The following is a 5,227-nucleotide window of genomic DNA, read 5'->3' on the forward strand; positions in this document are numbered from 1 at the left end:
AGTGACTGGTGTTCAGGTATGGTTCCAGTACTTAAGCCTGACAACACGGTGAGAATTTGTGTTGACCTGACAAAACTGAACAGCGCCGTCAGACAAGAGAAGTTTATTTTGCCGTCAGTAGACCACACACTACGCCAGTTAGGTAGAGCAAAAATCTTCACGAAGATAGATGCCAATTCTGTATTTTGGCAGATCCGTTTGGCTGAAGAGTCCCAACCGTTGACCACCTTCATCACGCCATTTGGGCGTTATTCCTTTAAGAGGCTTCCATTTGGGATCTCCAGTGCTCCAGAGCTGTTCCAGATGAGAATGTGTCAGATTTTGGAAGGCCTAGAAGGAGTAACATGTCACATGGATGACATCCTCATATATGGAAGTTCTCCTGAGGAACATGATATCAGACTTGACGCAGCATTAAAGAAGCTCCAGAGTGCTGGGCTAACGCTTAACAAAAAGAAGTGCGAATTTGCAAAGACAGATGTCAAGTTCCTAGGCCACAAGCTATCCTCAGATGGTTTACAGCCTGATCCAGACAAACTGGCTGCAGTTCAAAATATGCGTGAGCCTACCAATGTGTCTGAGGTACGCAGCTTTCTTGGAATGATGAACCAATTGGGGAAGTTCATTCCAGACCTGGCCGAGAAAACAAAGCCCTTGCGAGATCTCCTCTCACAGAGAAGTCTGTGGTCCTGGGACGCACCACAGCAGGAGTCATTCGCATTGCTATAAAAAGAGCTTATCACAACACCAACTTTAGCACTCTTCGATCCAAGCAAGGAAACTAAAGTCGCAGCAGATGCATCATCCTTTGGTCTGGGAGGAGTGATTATTCAAAAGTCCAGTGATGCATGGAAACCCATTGCATATGCGTCTAGAGCATTAACTCCAACTGAGCAGAGATATGCTCAGATAGAGAAGGAGACCCTAGCTCTTGTTTGGGCATGTGAACGTTTCAGCTGCTATCTCATTGGGAAACATTTCCTTCTCGAGACGGACCATAAGCCACTTCTGAGCTTACTGAGCACAAAACATCTGGATGACTTACCACCAAGGCTACAAAGGTTCAGAATGAGACTTATAAGATATTCTTACGAGATCAGCCATGTTCCAGGGAAACAGTTCACAACTCCAGACACACTGTCAAGGATGCCCTCTATGAGTGATGTAAAGGATGCTGACTGAACTCTCATGGAAGACACTAATATTTACCTCTCCCAAATAGGGAAAAGCTTCCCTGCTTCAAAGAGCCGCCTAGACAACATTCAACATGAGTTAAAGAAAGACCCTGTATGCAGCCAAGTAATGAGGTTCCATGAGCATGGATGGCAAATATTAAACCGCAAAACGATTCATATTTAAATATGAATTCTGCGTGTCTCTGTGTTAATTAGACATGCTAAAACAGAATTTGGTTACAATAAAACATAAGGTTGGAAAAATAAAACATTTCATAGGGCCCTAAACATGTAATATTTGTTAAACTTTTAATAAATTTATGTTAAATTGTTTAAGTTTTATGATTTTAATTAATTAGACATGCTTTTTAATTAATAAAATGTAATTTAACCATTAAAAAGGAGCTGTGGCGACTTCCGGGAGTTTTCAAGGGAGTATGACTTTAAGCACATAACAAGCAGCCCACGGTATCCACAAGGAAATGGCGAAGCCGAAAGAGCGGTACAAACCGTCAAAAAGCTCCTGGGGAAAACATCAGATCCATTCAAAGCTTTGCTTGCATACCGTTCTACACCACTTGCAAACGGCTGCAGTCCAGCGAAATTGCCAATGGCAGACTGAGAACAGGCTTAACAACTCTGCCGTCTCTTCTCACACCAAAACTTCCAGACGCAGATGCAGACAAACTGAAACAGTTTGAATCCAGTCAACGTGCTCGCCCAAGACATTCATACAATAAGAGACATAGAGCTAGATCTTTGTCACCACTAAAACCTGGACAGACTGTTTGGATTAGAGACCAAGCCATCCCTGGGAAAGTGTTCCGACAGCAGGCCCCAAGGTCGTTTGTCTTGAAAACCTCGCATGGAAAATATTCGACGCAACAGACGGGCGTTGGTGCGACTCCACCACCCTGAAGCAGATAAGGAGCAAGCAGTTGATTGGCCAGAGTTATTTGAGGATGATCATGTATCTGACAGTCAGATGCCAACAGTCCGTCAACCATCTCCAAGTTCGCAGTCTGCCATACCTACCCGACATGGAACTTACACAAGGTTGGGACGTTTGTCTGTTCCACCAAGACGAATTAACCTTTAGTCCATGGCCGGTGATCACAGAGGCAGAATAATCCTCTCACTGTGCCAGGAGTGCTCAGGTAGTCCACCCTGACCTCCTTAGAAAGAAAAAAAAAAGGAGAACACAATGTTAATGTGGAAAAAAAAACTGTGTGAAATGTATGATAATATGAAAGAAAAATTGTTGTGATAAAGGATGTTATTCAAGCAATCATTTTCCTGTACATTAGAGAAGCATAGCATGTATATGCTTAGAATTGGTTAAAAATGGTTACAGTATGTTTATTATGCCACTATAGTAAAATTCTTGGGTTCACAAAGTTCATTGTTTGGGGAAGGGGAGATGTAGTGATATCTGATTAGTGAGATAGCTATTGAGGAGCCACGCCCCTAAGCAGGGGGTTTGGTACTGAGCGAGTGTTCAATAAAGTTCAGTTATGTACTTGCTACGCTGTGAGATCAGTACGCTGCCTCGGCTCATCCACGAACACAACATAGAGCAGCTGATGATTGCTGAACTTGCTTGCAGCGTGCCGGTTAGAGCAGTTTTCTCGTTTTTGAGTCAAGAACCGGTTGCATCGGTTTTCGGATCACCGGTACACTGAACCGAGAACTGTTCCTTTCGGACACGTCCGATTTGAGAACCGATGAGCTGATGATACTGCGCATGCGTGATTCAGCGTGAAGCTACCGAACAGTACATGATTGCCTACGATGACTGACACAGCACGTCTGAACCGAACTGGTTCTTTTGGACAACTGATTCTGTGCTAAGAAGCTTGTTTGAGATGCGCCTCGCCTCACCTGAAATGTAGGCAAGAGTAGGCGGCTGCAGTGAGGGGAGGAGTGAAATAAGCGCAGTCAAGACGGACAGTTCTACCCTTTCTAAGTGGAGCAGATACCTACGAGATCAAAGACAGATATGCATTATTCACACTCACGTGCTGTGTTGCTAATAGACATGATATAATTTCAGTTTTGTTGCCTTTATATAAAAATAAATATGATGAACAAGACACTCAAAGTGCTTGCTTGTGAGCGCGAGTTAACCGAGGACTTGAATGAAGGGCAATCTGGCGAAACGTAAATTTGTTTAATAACAAATAAATCGCAATGGATTATGTATAGTAAGTGGATTTGTATCTAAACATAACTTTATTCTTTTATTCCTCATTATTAATTAATGTTATAGGCCTCCAGTTGTCAAGAAGCAAACAGTCCTTATTGGGTTTAGGTAATGTAATTAAAGCGTTCCATTTCGTTCAACCTGTCCTCCAGACCAGTTATTCTCTTCTGTTGATCATCACTTATCTTCTTAACCGTTGTTATTTCTGTTTTCATGTCTTGAACTTCGTTGAAGAGAAACTCTGATGATTCCTTTAAGGCTTCGATGGTGTCTGCATTTTTCTTTATCAAGCTTGCAAGATTGTCCGCATTCTCTTTTATTTTTTCAGCCACAAGTCTCACAATGTTGTCGGGACGATAGACTTAATATCATTAAGTCATCGCGAATGACGTCATTACGTTAGGGCGTAAAAGAACCGATGAACCGTTTTTTTTTTTTGAACCGGTTTATTGAAACGAACTGTTCGAAAGAACCGGTTCGCGGAAAAGAACCGGACTTCCCATCACTAGTGGCTTTCCGTCGGCATACTCACATAAAATTTGTGAAAGGTATTACGGGGCTCTGGGGTCACGTTCTTTATTTCCTGTGTCTTTTAAATCACATTACTACACAGTATACATTTTTGATTAAATGCAAGATTAATCTGTAAAAGTATACACCTCTATTTGTCATTTTGTCCTGTAAATGAGATTTATAAGGGGATTATGCTTCTTACTATATGCTCTCCTACATATCCATTAATGAAAGCACGCTGGGTCAGGTCGCACGTGCTTCTATCTTAGAGCATTTGCTCCCTCTGCTGGTCATTGAACAGGCAGCAAAACGTTTCCAATCAATCCCCGTAGTGCCATCCAACACCCCTAAAAAATTAAATAATTAAAATAATAAAATAAAATATATCTTTAATGAAGACACCTTAATTAAATTTAGCACATTTATTTAAACATCACAACAAAAATGTATTACATTAAATTTCGACGTTTCAATTATTGAAATATTTATTCAATATAATTTAAATGTACAATGATATCTTACATAAACCCACATTGTATTATACAGATTTATATATTAATACGTAACTGATATTATATTATATCATATTATATTATATTTAGAGAGAAGTGAACAGAGAAGTGTTTTCTTTCTTGAAGGTAAACTACATTACCCACAACGCATCTCTTCGTGTGACATGCGCCGTCACTACAGCTAAAGGTATGCTATTGCTTATGTCAACAACCAGATACGAGTCAAATAACTATAAGTAACATAAAAATATGCATGCTATATTTAAATAATTTGTTATCGTATATTTCGTAGGGTCTAAGGGCGTACGTTTTGAGTGTTTTAGATAGTCACGTTAACTATCGCAGGTAGGCGGAATAGCTGAATAGCTGCGTTAGCTGTCTTTACATGCGTGATCAGATTGTTTCTGTTCACTGACATTGCATTCAAGTAACGATTTATTTTGTTAAAATGCCTGTAATTTTGAATTTAAATTTAATTTATTTAACTTATTAAGCAGACATACAAAGATGTGCTGATTTTGTTTCATACCCGCTTACATAGGAAGAAGAGGACAGCCTCAAGACTAAACGCTGTGATCAATACTCTGGATTGAGTGATTTTAGCTAAAAATGACCAGCTCGCAGTACCTGTGAGTCTTCAACCCCAGTAAGATACCTGCATACACCCAAGCTTTGTTCCAGCTGTATAATAAATCCTCTGCGTTCTTCAGAGTAGTGCCATTATGAAGCATGTAACAAACACCTTCATATTAAAGAACCACAGCATCACAAGATCGATCTATATATATATATATATATATATATATATATATATATATATTTAT

At 40.1% G+C, this 5,227-nt stretch overlaps 1 protein-coding gene across 6 annotated transcripts in view; it reads left to right on the forward strand.

Moving 5' to 3' along the window:
* The first annotated feature begins 4,528 nt into the window (after positions 1–4,528).
* The window catches only part of LOC107755080 (protein TSSC4-like), a 2,826-nt gene continuing 2,127 nt past the window's right edge, over positions 4,529–5,227 (forward strand). For 2 of the 6 annotated variants that reach the window (XM_016571735.1, XM_016571738.1), the window contains exons 1-2: positions 4,529–4,590; positions 4,945–5,049. The gene's annotated coding sequence lies outside the window, so the exon portion shown is untranslated. Of the gene's footprint in view, positions 4,591–4,624; positions 4,749–4,807; positions 4,831–4,944; positions 5,050–5,227 lie in introns of those variants that run through there. The other 4 variants (XM_016571739.1, XM_016571740.1, XM_016571736.1 and 1 more) reach the window with 3 other exon arrangements.

This window comes from Sinocyclocheilus rhinocerous, unplaced genomic scaffold (genome assembly GCF_001515625.1).
Source record: "Sinocyclocheilus rhinocerous isolate Xijiao unplaced genomic scaffold, SAMN03320098_v1.1 scaffold591, whole genome shotgun sequence".
NCBI classification, from domain to species: Eukaryota; Metazoa; Chordata; class Actinopteri; order Cypriniformes; family Cyprinidae; genus Sinocyclocheilus; species Sinocyclocheilus rhinocerous.